Source organism: Lampetra fluviatilis, chromosome 1 (genome assembly GCF_964198595.1).
Source record: "Lampetra fluviatilis chromosome 1, kcLamFluv1.1, whole genome shotgun sequence".
In the NCBI taxonomy this organism is placed as follows: Eukaryota; Metazoa; Chordata; class Hyperoartia; order Petromyzontiformes; family Petromyzontidae; genus Lampetra; species Lampetra fluviatilis.
The window spans coordinates 17,652,187-17,674,478 of NC_136275.1; the positions used below are offsets into that span (position 1 = coordinate 17,652,187).

A 22,292-nucleotide genomic window follows, 5' to 3' on the forward strand; every position below is an offset into this window, starting at 1 on the left:
CGTGGACGCTGCTGCCTCTGCTGCCAATACTGCGCTTCTCTGTGAAGCGGTGGCAGCAAGCCGCAGCAGGAAGGAACCCCACGTCAATGAGAGTGATCCTCTCCCCTGCCCTTCCCTCCTTCAAGACGGCCGCGTAGGAGGAACAAGAGGAGGAGGAGGGAATGCGATCCTCCTGTTATAAATAGAGAGTAACGAGAGAGGGGCGGTCTACGGGCTAACAGCACCACCACCATCATCATCACCACACGCGTCTTTTCCAAGGCGCGCTGTGGAGCAGGGAGATGCAATTAAGCCCCGAACGAGACAGATCCTGATTCACAATTGTTGTCGTTGTTGGGGTCAAATTGCGTCAATAATTTGTGTCGTGAAACCCTCCTCCACCCGACACAGCCAACGAATTAAGGTGTCACAAACGTGGCCAAATTGTATGACTGCTTCAGCGGCACCCGCCGTTCGTGTCGTTGTTGGAGAGTTGTCTCACGACACTGAAATGGGTAACGGCGCTTCGCTGAGCTGACGGTTACAGCCAAAATGAATCACCTCTCAATCGTAATATCGGTCGCGAAAGCCGACCGCGTGTTGAAAAAAAGAGACGGATTCTCTACGAGAAACAGACTCGCGGGTTATATGCAAAGTAGAGCGCGGGGCGGGCCAGATATAATTATAGGGGTTAGTGGTGTGGGGGGAGAAGGGGGGGCACCCTGCTTTTAGTCGAGCACGTGGGTGCTTCCACGTGCTCGAGCAAGTGCGCTTGATTAGCAAACGCGTTGTGCATGGGAGCAATGGCGCAAGGGTTAGCGCACTGCGCTACGAACCCGGCAGAGCCCAGTTCACGGCCAAAACCAGTGACGATTATCTGAATACGTTCCTGTGCTTCTCCTAGGTCGGCTGAGCCTTAAATGAGTACCTGGTGCGCTGGGTAAACATCGCTACTCGGGAGATAAAGACGGCCGGGCGTGGTTCTGGCCACCCACCCGCTCGTGTGCTGTGTCGGCCTTCATCGGTGCCCGCTTAACAGCACTTGCCCCAACAGCCTGGTAAGGCTATACGGGGGATATTTGTCTTTGACGTGTGCATTTATACTCGAGTGTGTGTACACGTGTATGTGTGTATCAATACATCACGTGTAGGATGCACACAGAGAACGTGTATCCACACCCGTATGTGTTGTGTACGCGTGTATGTGTGCATTCAAGCCCTTGCGCCTACACGTGTGTGTATGTGTGTGTATCTCGAGGCCTTATGCGTCTGTGTAGCCACACCCGTGCGTTAACGTGTGTCACACCGATGCGCGTATGTGCATACACGTGTTGGCTACGTACAGAGCGAAAGAAGTTCAACATACATTTACATACGTGTGTGTGGAATTATAGCCATATCCGTGCGTATATATATACAAACGGGTGTGTTTGTAACCCGTGTGTGCACACCGACCAGTTGATGTGTACGTTTCGTCGCACGTGTGCGTATACTCACCCGTGCACGTGTAATGTTTCCATCCGTAGCTTGTGTGTGTGTTTATGAGTAGGGGAGCGGTCGTGTAGCGGTTAGCGCGCTGCGCTATGAACCCGGCGACCCGGGTTCGATTGCCGCTCACGGCCAACACCAGTGACGATTATCTGAACCGGTCCTGGGCCTCCCTTAGGTCGACTCAGCCTCAAATGAGTACCTGGTGCGGTGTGGAGACATCGCCACTGGGGAGACAAAGGCGGTCGGGCGTGGTGCTGGCCACCCACCCCCTCGTGTACCGTTCCGGCCTTCATAGGTGCTCGCTAACAGCACTTGCCTCTATAGTCTGTTAAGGCTACACGGGGGATCTTTGTGTTTATGAGTATGCGCTACGAATGCGGCAACCCGAGTTCGACTCCCACTCAGGACCCACAACAGCCTTGTGTGTAAAAATCACCACTCGGGGAGACAAAGGCGGCCTGGCGTGGTGCTCGCCATACTCCTGTGCTGTGTTGTATCTTCCCGCTCACGGCCAACATCCAATGGCGATTATCTGAACCGGTCCTGGGCCTCCCCTAGGTCGACTAAGCCTCAAATGAGCACCTGGCGCGGTGTGTAAACATCGCCACTTGGGGAGACAAAGGCGGCCGGGCATGGTGCTGGCCACCCACCCCCCTTTGTGTGCCGTGCCGTTCTTCATAGATACTGCTCGCTAACAGCACTTGCCTCAACATTCTGTTAAGACTATACGGGGGATCTTTATCTTTGTATGTATATATATGTGTGTGTGTCGGGGGTGGGGGGGGGGACCTCGTGCTGTGGCGAGTCACCTGCTGTTGTCCATCAGTCGTGGCCGGGCGGCTCCAGACCAATTATTGTCGGTATTTTTTTTTATGAGGGTGCGGTAGAGAAAGCGGGGAAAAGAAGAGTCGACGCAGAGGCGCGCCTCTCGCGCCAACCCCTTTCCAAGCGCCAACCACTTTCCAAGCGAAAGGATTCATGTCTGCATTAACCAAAATGCAAACAAAAACACACTATGATAATACATGCATTGTCCTTGAAACAGATTGGTCCACACCAAGGGAGGGCTTTCTTTTGAGCCTCGACCCAATTGGTGCTCGAGCAGAGGACGCTAAATGGCGTACAGCTCAAAGACAATGCACTATCAAAGTAATGAGGGCTCCTTGTAAAAGGTTTCAGTTTTGTTGCCAGAAAAAAGGGGGAAAACCCTATTATTATATTTTTGTAATGCGGGCATAAACGACCTCCTGGAAGTGACGTCATGGGGGGAGGAGTTACGTCACGTGGGGGAGAGAGTAAGGGTCTATAAGGGGGGTAACCGGAAGCAGTAGGGAGTGATCGGGGACTGGGAAAGTGAGAGGCCACGCAGGGCGAAGGGTGAGGAGAGAGTGGCGAGGTCGCCACACACCCGAGCCACGAGGATCGGCACCGTCGGCCAACGGGGACCGACCCCGGGGCAGGAGGAGCAGCGAGGAGGCTGCAGAGAGCAGCGGGTCTGCAAGGGAGGAGTCGGGCAGCAGGGGTCTGCACGACGTGACAGCAGTGGGGCTGCTAGGAGGGAGTTGGGCTATGAGAGCGACAGCAGCCTGGGGCTGCAGAGTGGAGAGTATATAGGGGAGTACCGTGAGGGAAAAGAGATCGAACCCAAATAAAGGACACAGGACAGAGAGAAGCGTCCGAGTCTTTTATTACACTGGTGTCAAAAGTGTAACGGTATGGCTAAACAACTGAGAAAAAAGAATATTCCGTCTCCGGCATCGGCTTCATCTTCCGACGACGATGACCTTCCTCCTGCGGTGGACCCGACTCCGGCAGAGGAGGAGATCCGTGCTGGGACGAGTGCGGGTCCAGGGGTCCAAGATGTCGCCGCGTCGGCGGACCAGTCTGCACCAAAGGACGCGGATTTGAGATGGAGTCAGATGGCGGAGCAACTTGAAACTCTCAAGAACGTGCTTGCACAGTTGTGTGTGCTCTTTACGCCGAGGACGGCGTCGGAAGGCGATGTTGGTGGTCCGCAGGAGCCCGGGTTGTCTTCAATGTCGACGCCATCAGCCACGTGGCACGAAGACGCCATCTTGGGCGTGGCGCACGACGAAAGGCGGGAAGCCGCCATTTTGGGCCCTCCGCGACGGAAGGCCGCCATCTTGTCGACACCACGCTGCGACGCCATGTAGAACATGCCACCGGAAGAGTCAGCGGCTGGAGGGAACGCGCCAAGGCGTCGCAGTCGTCACCTAACGACTGTCAAGGAATTCTCCATCGGGGGCGATTGGAGTGCGTTCGCCTGCAGATTTTTGGCAGCGGTGCGCTTGGCGAGGTGGACTGACGCCGAGGCATTAGAAGTTCTTCCGACTCTCCTTGATGATGAGTCCGTTAGATTCTTTCGCTCTATAAAAGCCGCGAAGAAGAAAACATTGCGTGGTGTGTTCGACGAAATGGCAGACGCTTACGAGCCGCCGGATGATGCTCATCGCCGGTTTGTGCAACGACAACGCGCATCCGAGGAGTCTCCGGTGGCGTATAGGGGCGCGGTACTGGAGCTGGCAATGGCCGCATACCCGGAGATGGAGCCTGACCTGTTGGAACCTCTCATCCTGGGGAAGATGTTGGAGTTGTCCTGGGATCTCGGCATTCCCATGCCGGTGTGCGGTCATGAGAAGCTCACATCCCGGGTTGCGGCTAAGTGTCTGGACGCCCAGTTCAACCTGCGCCGGTGGAAGCAAGTTACGGCGTGGACGGGTGGGCCCATCGTCGAAGGGGGAGCCGTGGGTTGGGACCCCAAGAAAGCTGTTTATGTGCCGGACGACAGGAGCCCGCAGGAGCTGTCGGCTGCCGCTGCTCCGTGGCCGGAGCCGCGGGCTGCGCTGCCGACACGGCCGCGTCGGGACGGGGCGCCCGCAGCAAGGCGCAACAACATCGACTGCTTCCGCTGCGGGCGTAAGGGCCATTATGCCAGGGACTGCTGGGCCCGCGTCCCGGGTCCGCCCCAGCAGGAGGCCTCGACAACGGCCGCTCCAAGGAAGGATTCGCCAGCACAGGCAAGTCGGTGCGCACCAGACACCCGGCAAGGCTTGACACCTCACTCATCACCGTTGTCATGCGATCCGGGTGTTTTAAATAACCATTGACTGTGCCTTGTCGTTCGGTAACGCAGTGGCGTAGGTTGGCTCGGCGGGTCGTCGCGGCCGCTACCGGTTCGTCCACCGTACCTGGGTCGATACAAGGGGTGGACGTACGGATTTTGGTAGATTCCGGAGCGTCCGCGACCATTATTTCGGATGTAATATTCCATCTCTTGAACATCCCACCAGAGGCCGTGAGTCCGGCTTACGCTACCTGCGTCGCTGCGAACGGGGGTAGCATGGGCATTGTGGGCCAGGTGTACGCTACAATCACTATCGGGGGAGTGTCGGCCTCGGGAATTGTGTTAATTTCGAGGTCTCTTGCGGTTCCTTGTTTATTAGGGACCGATTTTCTGGCCAAAATGCCCATTCTAATTAGAATTAATGAGAACTGCATTCAATTACCGGAAGGCCGTAAAATTGCCTTTTTGCCATCGCCCTGGGGGCGACCTGCTCCTGTCGCCCAGGTGCAGGCGTTGTCCGAAGTGTCTGTTGATATTCCACCTGGCTCACAGATTCTCATTCCTTTGCGTTATCGGAAGCCTGTACCTGGTCGTCAAGGAGCGATTGGGGTTTTGTTGTCACCGTCCGCCACCATCACGGGTGGATCGGCGCTGGTTGGGGCACAAACTATTGTTCGGCCAGGACAGCAGCCGTTTTTGCAGGTGCTTAACGCGAGTGCCGAAAGCGTGTGTGTGCCGGCGGGTACCGTTGTAGCACATGCCACAACTGCGTTTACAGCTCATGATGATCTGTCCGGCCGGGGGGTTGTTGGAGGTGTTTCGGGCCCCGGAGCTGTAGATGACCGCTGGATTGCTGAATTGTGTGGGGAGAATTCAGCTCTTTCCGGAAAACAACGTTGTGCGATTCGTAAATTGTTATCGAGCTATTCTGATGTATTTAGTTCCGATGATTTGGACTTAGGACGCACCTCGTTGCTTTACCATCATATTGACACAGGGGACGCTGCCCCTATTCGGTTGAACTCGCATCGGATGAGTCTGGCTGAGCGAGAGCATGTTCGAGGGGCAGTGGATGACATGTTGGCTGCGGACATAATATCTCCGTCTAACAGCCCATGGGGCGCACCTGTTCTTTTGGTCAAGAAAAAAGATGGCAAATTGCGATTTTGTGTAGACTTTCGTAAATTAAATAAGGTGTCGGTGGCAGATGCGTATCCCCTGCCGCGTATGGACGACTCTCTCGATGCCTTGTCGGGGGCGAAGTTCTTTTCAACGCTAGATCTCTCTTCGGGCTTCTGGCAGCTTCCCCTCGATGAGTCCTCGCGAGAAAAGACTGCTTTCCGTACGCCGCAGGGGTTATTTCAATTTAACTGTCTTCCGAAGGGGCTGAATGCGGCCCCTGCCACTTTTCAGAGGTTGATGGAGTTGGTATTAACGGGGTTGCAGTGGGAGACATGTCTTATATATTTGGACGATATTATCGTTTTCAGCCGCACATTTGACGAGCATTTATCGCGGTTGGAGGCCGTGTTCACCAGGATGCGTTCTGCTAATTGAAATTTAAGCCCAAGAAATGTCACCTGCTGCAACACTCCGTGCGTTATTTGGGGCACATCGTCAGTGCGGAAGGGGTGGCCACAGATCCGGACAAAACTGCGTGCGTCCGTGACTGGCCAACCCTTGCCACGGTGGGGGATGTGCGTCGGTTTTTGGGGTTCGCCTCATATTATCGGAGGTTTGTTCCAAATTTTGCTACGATCGCGAGGCCTTTGCATCTCCTGACGGGTAAAGGACACAAATTTGCTTGGGGACCGCCAGAGGAGGCGGCGTTTCGAGGCCTACGCGATCTATTGGCTACGGCACCGACGTTGGATTATCCAGATTTTGCGCATCCCTTCATTCTGGATACGGACGCGAGTGACACGGGCATTGGGGCGGTGTTATTTCAGTCCAAAGATGGTGTAGAACGCGTGGTCGCGTATGGTAGCCGGGTTTTGTCTCCCGCTGAAACCCGCTACTGTGTCACTCGCAGGGAACTTTTGGCTATTGTTTTTTTTCTCCGCCAATTTCGACCGTATCTGTACGGTCGTTCGTTTATTGTTCGCACGGATCATGCGGCCTTGCAGTATGTTCTTAAAATGGACCAACCATCCGGCCAGCTGGCGCGATGGTTGGACACGCTGCAAGAATTTTCCTTCCAAATTCACCATCGGAAGGGAGTGCGCCACGCTAATGCGGACGCACTTTCCAGGCTGCCGCAGCGATCCCCTTGCGCGTGTGCGTCGGGGACCCATAGGTGTGGCCCGATTCAGCACCCCCCTCCGCCTGTCGCGCTGGCAGTCGAAGTGCTGGAAGCTCCGCTTGAGCCGGGGCCGGCTGATGCGGGGTCGGCTGATGGGGGACCGGCTGATGGCATTCTACATCTCCCGAGGTCTGTGTGGATTCGGGAACAGATGTTGGATGATTCCTTGGTAACGTTACGTAAGCGGCCTATGAATGGGAGTGGGCGACTCTGTGCGGGCGGCGTGCCGGAAACCGCTCTCCGTGATGGCTTGCTGATGTGGAGGGAAGGGATGCAGGAACGCTGGCATCTGGTTGTACCGGCATCATTGCGGTACGAATTGATTAGGACTCTGCATTGTGACACGCTTTTACATCTGGGGGTGCAGAAGACGCTATTGACGCTGCAGCGAGACTACTATTGGCACGGCATGACGACGGATGTCGTCGGGCACGTTCGCGCGTGTCCCGATTGTGCCCGCCGTAAGCCACCTAAACATCCATATGTGCCGCCGATACAATCCATCCAGGTGTCTCGAGTTAATGAGTTGGTGGCGTTAGATATTTTGGGACCCTTTCCGCCATCCGCTAGGGGAAATAAATATTTGCTGGTAGGGGTGGAGTACCTCTCCCGCTGGCCGGTGGCCTGGCCTTTGCCTGACCAGTCAGCGGCGTCTATCACAGACGCCTTTCTTTTTGGGTATGTTATGGACAAAGGGGCGCCGGAGAGGCTCCTTACAGACCAAGGCCGGAATTTTTCCTCGAAATTGTTGGGGGAGGTGTGTGCGGCGCTGGGTACAAAAAAAATACGGACATCTCCCTACCACCCACAAACGGATGGTATGGTGGAACGGCTTAATCGGACCCTGTCCGCCATGTTGTGCCAGACGGTTAGTGAAAAACAATCGGATTGGGATTTGCATATCCCTGGGGTGCTTTCAGCGTACCGGATGACGCCGCATGCGGCTACAGGATATTCGCCGTTTTTTCTAATGTACGGTCGTGAAAACGTACCGCCGATTAATGAACAGTTGGGAACCGAGGCGAGGGGACCTGTCAAGCCTCTTCCTGATTATATTCAGGACACCGTTCGCCGAGTCACTGAGGCGCGGGTGGAGGCTCGCATGGCTACGGCCAAAGCCCAGGCTCGGAACGAGCGGTGTGCGCGACGTTCAAAAGAAGAATGCCCTTGGAAAACGGGGGACCTGGCCTGGCTCCATTGTCCACAGGTGCGGCCAGGTACCTCTCCTAAATTACATAAGCCATGGCAAGGGCCGGTTCGCCTCATCGAGGTTCCCAACCCACAGTCGGCGCGTGTTCGGTTTGGTTCTCGGCGTTCGTTCGTCCATACATCTCGGTTGAAACCATACGTGGCCCCTCGACCGGATGCGTCATCTCCTGAGGTTGCCTTGCCGGGGTCTGTTGCTGCCGACTCGCCCGCCCTTGCCTGTGCCTGCTGACTTTGCTAGAGCGCCTGTCGTGCCTTTCACAGACGAGCCGGCCGTGACGCGGCAGGGGAAAGAAGATCCAGCTCGAGGTGCGCCTACCACGGCTGCGGAACCTTTGAGGCCCGCATCCCTTCCAACCCCGCCGCGGACACGATCGCGGGACGCCTCTGATGCTGCGCCTTCGAAAATAGGGGACCGGGACGTTGCCAGGCCTCCAATAGCGACAGACGAACTTCAGCCTGTTGCTCTTAAAACCCTGCCACGTTCCCGCTCGGCGGGAGGGCCACCGACCGTCCGGGACGGCCCGGCGACCCGCACCCACTCGAAATCCCTCACATTTCGTTAATTATTGTGTTGTGTTCTTGTTCCTTCGGTATATTATCGCGTGTTCTGTGTCCTTTTTCGTATTCGGTCGTGTTCGCTCGCATTGCTTATTGGAGTTGTGTTCAGCCGAGGTCGGCTGGATTTTCTCTACGGGGGAGGGTGGTGTAATGCGGGCGTAAACGACCTCCCGGAAGTGACGTCATGGGGGGAGGAGTTACGTCACGTGGGGGAGAGGGTAAGGGTCTATAAGGGGGGTAACCGGAAGCAGTAGGGAGTGATCGGGGACTGGAAAAGTGAGAGGCCACGCAGGGCGAAGGGTGAGGAGAGAGTGGCGAGGTCGCCACACACCCGAGCCACGAGGATCGGCACCGTCGGCCAACGGGGACCGACCCCGGGGCAGGAGGAGCAGCGAGGAGGCTGCAGAGAGCAGCGGGTCTGCAAGGGAGGAGTCGGGCAGCAGGGGTCTGCACGACGTGACAGCAGCGGGGCTGCTAGGAGGGAGTTGGGCTACGAGAGCGACAGCAGCCTGGGGCTGCAGAGTGGAGAGTATATAGGGGAGTACCGTGAGGGAAAAGAGATCGAACCCAAATAAAGGACACAGGACAGAGAGAAGCGTCCGAGTCTTTTATTACATTTTGGTACTGGCAAAGGAGGTCTAATGATGTGAGCCGGTAGTGTAGCGGTCTGTGTATAGCTGCACTACTTCGAAACCCGGGGAACCGAGTTTGATTCCTGCTCACGGCCAATCCCAGTGACGCACCGGTGCTGGGCCTTCTCTAGGTTGACTCAGCCTCAAATGAGTACATGGTGCGGTGTGTAAACATCGCCACTAGGGAATCCAAAGGCGGCCGGGCGTGGTGCTGGCCCACCCACCCATCTCGTGTGCCGTGCCGTTCTTCATAGGTGCTCGCTAACAGCACTTGGCCCAACAGTCTGTTAAGGCTATACGGGAGATTTTTGTCGGTGTCACGTGTGAACATGTGTCTCTTGGGGTCATATACGTGTGCGTGTGTGTACGTGTGTAGAGATGCGTATGAAGATTTGTCTCTCGGCCATGTAAATGTATGATGTACTGATATGTGTGTGTGTGTACGAGTGAAAGCGTGTATGTATGGATAGCGGTCGTGTAATGCTTAGCGCACTGGGCCATGAACCCAGATATCTTAGATCGAGTCTGCTCACGACCAACATCAGTTTGGTTAATATGTGGACATGTCCTGGACCTCCCCTAGGCTGACGACTCAGCGTGTAAATAAGTCTTTGGTTTGGTGTATAAAACATCAGTACTTGGGGAGACAAATGCGGTCGGGCAATGTCCCCCAACCCTCTCCACCTGCGCCGTTCCGACAACTATGAGTGTTCACTAACAGCACTTGCCCCAACAGTCTGTTGAGGCTATACGGGGGACCTACTGGACATACCTGGAAAAGAGCTTCATAACTCATAGCATTCTATCCAATCTAAATAAAGGACAAAGATTTTGATTCTGAATTATGTCTTCGTGCGCAACGACCGACGTTAGCGGCCCTTGCGCACATCCCAACACGGAGGAGCCACTCTTCTTCAAAGCGGCATCACGCCCCCCCCCGATCGCGAGGCCGGCCTGTCGCTAATCGGGAATTTCGTGCGTAATCCCGCTCTCCGGGATGACTCGGAGCGTGCCTGGACGCTGACCGAGCCAGGCGAAGAAAGAGAACACCTCCTCGAGGAAGATCCGTGCAAAAGCCTCCTCTAGCCGGTGGGGGTGGGGTGGAGAGGGCACGTAAACGAGTTGGTTCCGCACGGGATCCGTGCGCGCGACTTGGATGTCTGCGGCGGTTACACAGAAAACAGCCTTCGTCCCTCACCGGGAATGCTGTCTGTCACGCAACATACCTATGTCTGTCTGTGTGTGTGGCGAAGTAAACATAGCCTGTTGGCTTTCAGACCAAACTCTGGCAGAGACCCAGAAGGCCGAACCGGACCGAGTATGTGCTTGCTTAAACAAATGCTTCTTGGTTATATTTGTATGGAACGCCAATATGTAGGTTGGAATTCTCTCGCACCGTACGTAGCCAACCGTGCTAATCGGAGGTGCGGGGGAAGGACAACAAACTAAACACAAGAAGCAGTTCTAAAGAAATGAGTTGTCAATCTAGACTTCACCAAATGTCACAAATATTGTTAAATTCACATGCATGTGGAGAGACAGCGTGGAGTTGATAATCCACCGAAGATGCGGCACAGAAACGCATCATGAGTTTGCGTGGTGAAGTATGGTCGAAATAAACCCCATCACGACCCGCACGGCGTGAAGAGGCCGTACTCCAGCAGCGGATTGATAAAGGGCTGTACGTGTGCACGTGACCATAAGGTTACACTTTTTTTTTCAATAACGAAGCTTCAATCTCGTGCCAGACAGCCCACGTGGGACGCACGGGTTTGTATCCATATAAGATCAAATATACTCGCAGCTTTGCACCCGTGACACAGGGGAGTACAGAAGAGTCAATTATTTAATTAATGGCAATAGAAGAAGGAACGGGAAAAGGAAGAAAAATCATGGGAAATTAGTGGAAAATGAATGGAGAAACTGGAGCAGAGTGCCAGGAGAGATGAGGATAGAGAAGACGAGGCTGTACAAGGGCATCGACACCGCACGGAGCAGCGTCTGTTTTCGCAGCGGGTGGGAGGTGAGGAGGGATTCAGAGTGGGGGTGGCCACGCATAAGTCACGTGGTTTACGGGAGGCTTGAGCTGATTTAGATGTTTCGTATTCCCACGACGCGTGCGTACGTGGCCTGCATCATCATCATCATCCTCTAAATACAGCCACGGATATGTTGACGGATATTTGTTCCGAATTTCGCTCGTGACTCGAAAACCAAAAGTAGTAGCACAAAGATGCGCCAAAACACCATAAATCAACACACACACACAACACAATTCACAAAATGTACACATTCCTATTTTAAGATCGCGGGAACCTGACGGGAAGAGCGAGAAAATGCAGTGCGCGGAGAGGACTAAAGACTCGGGGAACTCATCTACCGCGCCACAATCAGGAAGCCGCGAACACTATGTAACACGATTTTTGTTCCTGGGTAGTAAGTGTTATTTTCTAAATGCGTATGCCTCAAAAGTATAGAAAATGGATATTATACCCCACAAACTTTGCTTTTGTGACCAGGACTTTACGTGAAGGAATGACACAAATGCACACCGCGTTTTCTCATTGAAAATAGGTACATTTCAAAATAGCACTGTCCTGGTCGCAAAAGCAAAGTTTGTGCGGAATAATTATATCCATTTTCTGTACTTTTGAGGCATGAACAATTGGACAATAACACCTAGTACCCAGGTACAAAAAAATCCATATTTCTTTTTATTACACAGTGTATAATCAATCGACGGATGAGCCAGAGTCAGGCTACGAGAACGCGTGTCGCTCGCGCTATGGACGAAGGCGAAAGTGTAGAGCGGGGATCGCTCCCCACCCACCGACGCATCCGTCCGTACCGAACCGTCGCGCCAACTGCAGCCGACGCGCCCGCGGTGTCGAGATGACACCGAATTAAGGCGCCGCCGGAGCTCTGTGCGTGATGTCTAATTTACAACGCCGGCGAGAATGTTGGCAGAGGTTGAAAGGCGGCCCTAGTGCCGTGCCCCTCCCACCCCCCTCCTCTTCCACCGTGGCCTTTAAACAGGATCTGCTGGGGCAGCCGCCGCGTGAAGTCGGGAGTGTTTTTAGTGCCCTCACTCCATTTAGATGATGTTTATTTTCGCCCAGGGCACGCCATGCTCATGCCTGCCTCTTCAGACGAGAACACACTCAGCTCGCCTCCCTCCCTCCATGAAGAAAAACCCCAACCGACATCAGCCGTGACCAATCCACTGCTGGATGAATACCTCCCTCCTCCACAATCCGCGGCCAACTTTCAAGATTATGCGGTTTGCTACTCCGCCTGGCACCTGCACACGGGCTGATTATCACCGCTCCATCGCTCCAACCCAAAACCATCCATGATGAGCACAGTTGCTTTTGTGTGTCCGATTTCTATTCGCTTTAATGCTCCTAATCTATTCTGTTTGTTTCAGTTTTGTAATATTGGTGAAGCCCAGATAACTTTTGCGAAATGAGACTAAATCTGGTCTCTTGAGTTGTTAAACAAAACAAACCTGAGCGAGCCGAATAGTATTTATATAACTATTCGGGTTATGCGAACGGGCTGATCCCATCGCTCCATCTCCGCGGCGGTCGCCCTCTCAGGCACGTTATTATTGCATTTGGTTGCCATTCAGCGACACGTATCGTTCATCGTCCATCACCCCTTGCAGCCATGACAGGTCCAGCCCAAACCGACTTATAAAAACAACCACGTGCACGGACATAAAGAGGAGGCATGAGCGTGCGTGAAAAATGAAACCCCGAGTGTAAACATTCAACACAAAAACAACTCAACAACACTTTGACGCATGTATACCACTCAGAGACTCTATAAAGTTGTATTCGTAGCACCTGCTTGGGTATACCTGTTTGTGCACATGCGTGGTTGCTTAACTCGTAGACGCTAAGACTTGGAGGCTCTTCTTTTAATTAACCGATTACCCTTTGCACAATATACACCCTACGCTGGTACACACTCTTCTGTCGCTCGTTTATACACAACGCTACGTGGATTGCTAGCCGATACACAACACGAGCCGTCTAACACCGACGGCGCTGCACCGAGACAGACAACTACCGTCGAGCAGCGCAATATCGAGTGAAGATGACAGCGACGATGGCGATGAGATGAAAGCGACGATCTTCAACAACACGAGGGGGATCCCACTCCAAACGACAGCCCCGAGCTCCCGCTCAGAGCCCCCTTTTATGCTCCAAGCGTGGGCTCGCTCCGCCCCGGCCACGCCCCCTCTCTAGAACCTACTAGAGGGTTGCCGGGCTTCTCCCACGTGCCCCTTCTGTAACATTTCACCCAGACATCCCCCTCTGGTGTATCACGTGGCCTGCTGACGTCAGGACTGCTGTAAGCTGCAGATCCCCTTCCCTGCCAGCAGCCAGCACTATGCTGCTACATAATTAATTCTATGTCACTACACATGTACTCCACTGTTGGGTGAGAGCCTCTCCACGTCGTGCGACTCGTGGGAGTCATCTGTCCAAATTTCAACACGCTGGCCAGTGCGTGTTGGTAAAAGCCGAGGAGCATAGAAGTACAGCACAACAATGGACTTGGCTGCACTGCCCTCTGTTGCTCACAACCCAAGGCCAGGCTCAATGCTACAGAGCTCAAGCTTGTGAGACAGTGACGCGCGTCTCAATCCACTGCTGGATGAGACCCTACCCGACGCTGTGCATGTCGTGGGGCGCGGGGGCGGGGGGTTATCTCACCACGCTAATCAGTGCGAGTTGGTGAAGGCGGGAAGCAGGGACGTGGGAGCGTAGAAGCGGAACACAACAGTTGCGTGTTTTTAGTGAAAAATCGGCAGGCATTGATATGCTTTCGCAATTTGTACTCATATGCATACATTTATTTTTAGTGACTTGCTTACCCATCATATACATTGCACTCTTATCGGTTTTTGTGTTGTTTGTTGTAACTTTCTGACCCGCCCCTACTGGACACCCGTGAAAAACAGAGCTTCATAGCTCGTCGGATTCCCCCAGTGTCAATAAAGATTATGTTACTTGTTGACTTTGCTTTTTCACCCGCTCTCTACTCAACCGCACGATTTGCCTGCGACCAAATCATCCGGGAATGCGCCCGATCTCATCCGACCTCGCAAAGTCAAGCTGGGAACGAGCCCAGGGCAGTGTCAGGATAAGCGACCGCAATGCACAACAACGGGCTACTGCGACAAATACAAGTTGCCATACTCTTAGTTCTTTCGGTAAAGTCACGTAGGTAAAAAATGAAATTAAAATTAATAAAAAATAAAATAAAAATCACGACGTTTCGGAGGCAACACAAGTCTCCGTCATCAGGTGGGACCGTCACAGCCAGATTTGTTGCCATTCAGGGGGTGGTGGTCAAGCCAAATAACCGCGTCAGGGGCAGCGGAGTGTATCGATGTGTATAGCGGAGCGTATGAAATAATCACATTACATGACATGATATCGATCACAGACTCATATATGAAGCGATGCAATAAGATTAACCTCCATTACCCGTGCGAGTATATTGGTCGGCCGTCACAGAGAGGCAATGTGTTTTATATACGGGCCTAACTCGTATACATTTTACACAACGCTGACGGTCACTTGCATGTGGTGTAGTCAAAGTACGGTTTACCGTACGGTCTAAGGTATCGGTCCACTTGAGAGCCGCGTGAGTTGGTTCGAACCGGGGGAGTGGCCCGCTCTGCAGAGCGTTGGGTACTCGCTAGGAGGTGAAGGCGCAGCCCTGCAAGTGCTTGTTCACGCCACTTGCTGGCACAAGGGCCTCCACTACAGCGAGATTTATAGAGCTCCCCCCCTCTCGTCGAGCAGATGCTTTGGCCTACTCTTCCACACTCGCCAGACGTTTTGGAAGAGGTGGCGGAGTACCCACACTTTACCCCACTGCGCGCGACCTGCCTGCACCGATCAACTGTCTGTGGTGGCGACCCCTTATACCGCTGTGGGTGAAACTTCAGACACGTGCCCAATGTTTCAGCTTCGCCGCGCCGCGCCCGGAGATCGAACTGGCGACCCTCACGCTTGCTACACCAGGGGTCGGAAACCAACCTGAGCCGCATGTGGCTCTTTAAGGACTGCTTCGCGACGTTATTTATTAAGGACCGACGTCTCGCATTCCCCAGAGTGCATTGCGGCTCTTCTTATTTTGCACTAAACGAAGCCACGAGAAACGCAGGCGATGACGCCCCCCCCACTCCCTTGTGACACATTCGCTTAAAATGCATCCGAAAGGATGGACCCAACGCCTCCCCGTGGTGTGAGGGCGCGAGTGGCTGTGGGTGGAATTTGAAGAGGAGTTGCGGGGAGGGGTTGCGATGGGAGCAGGGGTTAACCTCCAAACCTGTAGCGTGACCTCGCTTAAAGGTGGCGGGTGGGGGGGGGCAAACACAAACTCAGATTGGGGGCACGACACAGTCAATGTTAAACAAACTTTCAACAAAACGTTGAACGCTAAGCAGACAGTTTGCATATCGCGTGAAGCTTGCGACACACAGAAGGAGGATATCGCAGCGCAGCGGGTCAGTCGGCGTTCGCCGAGGCTGGTGAGCTTGGAATAAGACCCGCCACCAGGGTTAAACATTGTACCAACTTAAAGCTTTTGTGACTGCAGGAATTCATATTCTTGGGTATTTCGGTAAAGTCACGTAGGTAGGTTGAAAGAAAATTATTTTTTAGTATTTTTTTGTTATTTTCTTTGAACCTATCTACGTGACTTTACCGAAAGACGCAAGAATATTGTACCAACGTTGTGCGACCAAACTTTACGAATTTAAAAGGGGGCCTGAGCATTTCGCAGGGAGTGGTGGTGGGGGGGTGTTCTCAGGCCCATCCAGCTCCTCTCTACTCCCCGCAAACGACGCTACGAGGGCAGAGGTGGTGGCAAGAGGGATGGAGGCGCTGGGGGGGTGATGGAAGGGACGAAAGGTGTGGGGTGGCAGGCGCTATGAGCCGGCCACTCGACGCATTCCGTATCAAATTCGCGGACGCACGTGGAGCGCTGCGCCACCGCACGTGCGGCTGGAGCGGTGATGGGAGCGACCATCTGGAGGAGACGGCATGGGAGCCGGGGAGGGGTGGGTTTCATTTTAGCTCACCTCCTACCCCCATTCCTTCCTTGTCCTTCTCATCATTCTCACGCCAACATGATCATCGTTAGTCCATCAAATCCTCGACAGAACCTTAGCACAGGTGCCGTGTACACACAAACGCTAACACATTTAGGCACACCGACACACACACAGACACATGCAGACACGTTAACATACTGTATGTACAAAAACAAATGCCCTTGTTTGATGCCAATCCTGGCCGACAGTCGAACAACAGCGCCACCGCTCCTAACATACACACACAAACAAATATTGTATCTCCCATTTATAGCCTTAACAGACCGTTGGGGCAAGTGTTGTTAGCGAGCACCTATGAAGGCCGGCACAGCACATTAGGGGGTGAGTGGCCAGCATACAAACACACACAACATCAAGCACACCCATGCGTACAACGCACAGGCACACGGACCGACACGCGCAGAGTCAGACACGTGCGGCGTGGAGGCATGTGCTCACCCAGGTGGTTCGTTAGAGTCTCTTTAAGTTGAGCTGCAACGCGATGATTTATTGCAGCAGACCCCTTTACGAAGCACGTGTTGGTAATTAGCTGCGGGTCATTCCACTCTGGGCAAGGGGGGGGGCAGGAAGGGGGGCGGGGGGGCTGCTGTGGGGTTGATGGAGCATGAGGGCTACACGCCTTTCTCCCCACACTCTCTCGGGGGTGACGTAATGGCGAGTGGCTTGCGTTCCGTGTGGACCTCTGGGTTGGATCCACGTTTCCTACATCTCTCAACTGACTTCCTCACTCGTGACGTGGAGTGTACAATAACAATAATAATTTGCAGTCACTTTATCGATCCACTGCTGGGTTGAGGGCCTCGCCACGCCGCGTCATGGTCTTGGCGGTTGTTGTGTGACCCTACTTCGCCACGCTGGTGTGTTTGTGTACGGCGATTTGATGAAGAGGGCTAAGATGAATTATAATGAGGCAGATTTATGCGCGCAAATTTCGTGAAGCGTCAGCATGACCGGTCCAGAAAGCTATCACTCGCCAATGAACGTTAGCCTCGGCCAGGAATTGAATTCAAGTCGCCGGGTTCATAATGCAGTGAGTGCTCTTACCACCACAATGTGCGGCTATATTTGTGAAAAATATGTAACATTGTAGCTCTTTCGGAACACACTAGTCACTCAAGAAATAACGGCTTATCGCTCCCACTCATACATGGTGGCAAGTGCTCATAACATTATTGTTCACATTTTTTTTTTCTGTAGATCACAAATATGAATGAGAGCAGGGTCAACGTTGTAGCTTATGATTTTTTATTTTATATTGTGTGAAAATCGTTCTGGGAAGAAGACATTGACTCGAAACGTCTACGTATGATGGAAATACATCAGAAGTGTGTCCATAAAAAAAATGGACAGTTTCACTGTGGACACTGCTCGTGGTGGACACTGCCTGTGGTGGACACGGCCTGTGGTGGACACTGCCTGTGGTGGACACGGCCTGTGGTGGACACTGCCCGTAGTGGACACTGCCTGTGGTGGACACTGCTCGTGGTGGACACTGCTCGTGGTGGACACTGCCCGTATTGGACACTGCTCGTGGTGGACACTGCCCGTAGTGGACACTGCCCGTAGTGGACACTGCTCGTGGTGGACACTGCCCGTAGTGGACACTGCTCGTGGTGGACACTGCCCGTAGTGGACACTGCTCGTGGTGGACACTGCCTGTGGTGGACACTGCTCGTGGTGGACACTGCTCGTGGTGGACACGGCCTATGGTGGACACTGCCTGTGGTGGACACTGCCTGTGGTGGACACGGCATATGGTGGACACGGCCTATGGTGGACACTGCCCGTGGTGGACACTGCCCGTAGTGGACACTGCTCGTGGTGGACACTGCTCGTGGTGGACACGGCCTATGGTGGACACTGCCCGTGGTGGACACTGCCCGTAGTGGACACTGTTCGTGGTGGACACTGCTCGTGGTGGACACGGCCTATGGTGGACACTGCCCGTGGTGGACACTGCCCGTAGTGGACACTGCTCGTGGTGGACACTGCTCGTGGTGGACACGGCCTATGGTGGACACTGCTCGTGGTGGACACTGCTCGTGGTGGACACTGATAGCTTTTGCCATCCCAGGTGGTAACCTACCACCCTCCTTGGCACGAGTGCCAGACGTGTGTGACGCGCGTGTCGGGCCACTGTGTCGCGCGTGGAATGCCCGTTGGCCACGTTATCCGCGCTGCAACTCCGTACAACCGCGAGCCCCGTGAAAACCAACATTGAACGGGCGCGTTCGAGGGGAGCGCAGTCCCACGGGAGACTTGAAAAGAAACGTCGATGCGGGGGGGCTCCTTCGACAACAGCCGCTTTCGCTTCCCGGGTAAACCCCAGCCGCGCTCCGTTTGCAGTGCTAAAATCAAAACACGCGGCGGCGGCGTCTCTCACGAGGGAGCGAGGACCTCCTGTGCGGTGTCCGGTTCCCCCACACCTGCACAGCAGCAGCGGCAGCACGCGCTGGAGTCGTTACCGTATTCTCTGGATTATAAGACGCCGAGAAAAAATTGTCAACAGGCGCCGGTGTCGATCCCGTTATGTAAATCCGGTCAAAGACAAAATGCCCCCCACCCACACCGTATATGATGTAGCCTTTAACGGACCGATGGGACAAGTGCTGTTAGCGAGCGGCTATGAAGGCCGGCAGCACGGCACACGAGGCTGTGAGGGGCCAGCACCACCTCCGGCCAGTGGCGATGTTTAGGCATCGCATCGGGTACTCATTTGAAGGCTGAGTCGACCTAGAGGAGGCGCGGCTTCGTAGCGCAGCCTACTAACCGCGACACGAGCCCCACCGCAGCGCAAAGATCACACTCGTACACACTCAGACACGCTTACATATACAAACACGCGTATAAAGTGCAGTATTTAGCTTAACGCCTCGGCTTATGAAACACGAAAATAAACACATTATTCGGAAAAAGCCCCAGACAAATGTTTACTGGGAAATCGATCCTCCGGGGTGGTTTTTTTTCCATAAAGAACTGCCAAAAGTATAGCTGGTTTAAAAAATATATATATGTATCGTATTTTTATATTTTATTTCTCGAGTCCTTTTTTTTTGCGTGTAACAAAGGTCTTGAAAGATCCGGGAGGTTTGTGTCTGTGCGGATACGAAATCCACACCAGTGCAATAAAATGTTCCGCGGTTCAAACGCATTCTTGGCGATGTGCATCATCGCTCAATGCCCACTTGCGTGTCGCCAATTAAACGCACTCGGCCAATACAAGAAGATGCCGAACAGCAAAGGCGCAGTCCTGCAATCGCTCGCTCACGCCACTGCTGACGGGCAGAAGGGAACTCCACTGGAAGGTGATCTGAAAGATGCCCTCTACCGTCTAGTTTTTGGCCTACTCTTTCACGCTCGCCAGATGTCTCGGAAGAGGTGGACGTTACCCACGCTTTAGCCCAAAGCCACGCAACCTGTCCATTGAGAGATTGAACCGTGGTTGTGTACCCGGCACGCTTTCGGCCTCTCGGTTGATGACCATTCATTGCACGACAATTGAATCATCATCAATATATACTGTATATATGTATACTGCATGCGCGCTTACACATGCGCGGCTGAGATCGAAGTCAGTGTGTTGACTGACTGATCTTCTATTTGCCATTAATAACAATAAGGCCTCCATTATTTACACACGAAAGCCTCACTCAGTGGGTCTTAAGGAGGGTTGTTTGGTCAATTGTATCCATGAGTGGATTGGCATGTCTGGGAGAAAATCGGGAGTATCCGACAGGGAAACACTCAAAGCTTCGCACAGATAGAGTCAAGAATCCAATGCTGTACCGCTATCTCCTGGCAACCTCGTAGCCCAAGCCCATCTAAGTACTAGTCAGGCTCAAAACCTGCTTAGCTTCTGATATCTGATGCGATTGAGTGCTTTACATGCTGCCGTGCTAATATCACTCCTCGTCCTCCTCCTTCTCCTCGTTGTTTTTCCCCCACGAGTAACGGCCTTCTTCAAACCAAATGCTGGGCGCCTATGACAACAATTAACATGACCTGCATTAGCAGCTGTCTCGTCCGTAGAACCACCAGGCCACTCGAATTCGAATCCCGGCCACGGCCAACGCACCACCCTTCCCCGACCGCCTTCAGCAACGAGCACCGAGTTCGATTCCCTGGCGGCGGCTAGCATCGCCGACGAGCGACGCCTGAAACGATCGTTGCGTCCCTCATTTTATTACCCGCACTCACCAGCGTGGTGAAGTATGGTAGAAACAAACCCCATGCCCGACACGGCGCGTGGAGGTCTTCATCTATCAGTGGCTTGGCAGGGGGCTGTGAGTAAATCATTACATATATGCAGCGGAGGAGCGGTGGCGCAGTGGTCAGTGCACTGCCCGATGGATTCGATTCCCGGCCACGGTTAACATCAGTGACGAGTGATATCTGAATCGTGACTGCCCCAACCCAACCAAACTAAAGAGACCGGCGTGGTACAGTAGAGTCAAACAACCAGCTACTTCATCCAGCAGTGAATTAATACAAAAATAGCTGTAAACGTATTATATTATCACAGAGAGATAGAGAGCGGTGCCACGGTGGTGAGATGTTAACTACCTCGCCTGGTATGCAGGAGGTCGATCCCGTCCCTGACCCCTGTATGCTTGGAGTTTACATTTCTCTCTCCCCGTGGTCGCGTAGACTTTTCTCCAGCTCTTTCGGTTTCTCCCACTACATTTAGTCAAGATGTGTTTAGAGTATTTGGCTGATAGAGATTTCCACACAATAAGCCACTTCGTTGAGCTATCATTTGTGGCCAGGTCGCTTCTGAATAAAGTGCTATATAGCTCAGTGGGCCTTACCTGGTAAACATTTCTTTTACCAAAAAAAGTTTAGTGTAGTTAAATATCGAGCGAGAGGTGTTCGCCTCTAATACGGCACGCAGAAGTCCAACGCCGTAAAAGTTGCAGGCACACACATCACTGCATCGCGCAAAAATGTTCCTTCAGTCGGAGACAATCGGCGGCCCTTGGCGGCCCTCGGGGCACGCGGCGCGGGGCGTGCGGCTCATTACGGCTCCGCGGGAGGTCGCGCGCTTTGAGGGCGAAGCCTCAAAGCGCGGCGCATAAACACGTCGCGAGTGAGTGAGGGCCTCGCCACCGCGCCGCGCAAAGGAACGCGATGCCGTTCCCATTAGCGCTGTAGCACCAGCGCCGAGCGCTCATCCACACACACACACAACCAGCCCCTCTCCCCCTGTCCGTCTAGCCAGCAGGTCCTCTCCTATACCTCCTCAATTCCCTACTACCTACTCCACGTTTTACTCCAATTTGCGGGATACCCTCTCACCTATTTCTGACCCCCCCCCCACCACCCATTGCCGGCACGCTTTGTCTCCCTCCCCTAATTCCCCTACAACATCCCCCCCCTCCTCCTGAACAAGCCCCCCACCCCCACCCACAATTCACTCCACTATTTACTCCACTTCCACTTTAACCTCCCCATCAACCGTTCCCGGTCCCGATCAATCCCGCTTGTCTCCTCCTTCAACAATTATTTTGACTCCACTTATTGGCGCCTCACCCTGCAGACACCCCCCCCCACCACAACCCCCCCGCCCCCCCCCAAAAGAAGATGATTTCGCGTCTTAAAACTTTCGTGACTGCAGGAATTCATATTCTTGGTTCTTTCGGTAAAGTCACGTAAATAGAAAATAAAAGTTAAAATAAATTAAATTTAAAATAAAAAAACAAAACACCCACCACGTTTCGATTACAACACAAGCGATGGAAACGTCGTGGGTTTTTTGCTTTTATTTTTTATAAAAAAATTTTTTATATCTTCGTGACTTTATTGAAAGAACCAAGAATATAATTCCGCGTTCTCTTTTGAGGCTCTCCAAGGCGGTGGTGGGATCCGTGAGGCGGCAGGGGGCCTCTGGGCCCTGGGCCG

At 53.5% G+C, this 22,292-nt stretch overlaps 1 protein-coding gene across 5 annotated transcripts in view; it reads right to left on the minus strand.

Moving 5' to 3' along the window:
* The window catches only part of LOC144933443 (D-ribitol-5-phosphate cytidylyltransferase-like), a 103,384-nt gene that overhangs the window by 12,238 nt on the left and 68,854 nt on the right, over nucleotides 1–22,292 (minus strand). The window lies entirely within an intron of this gene.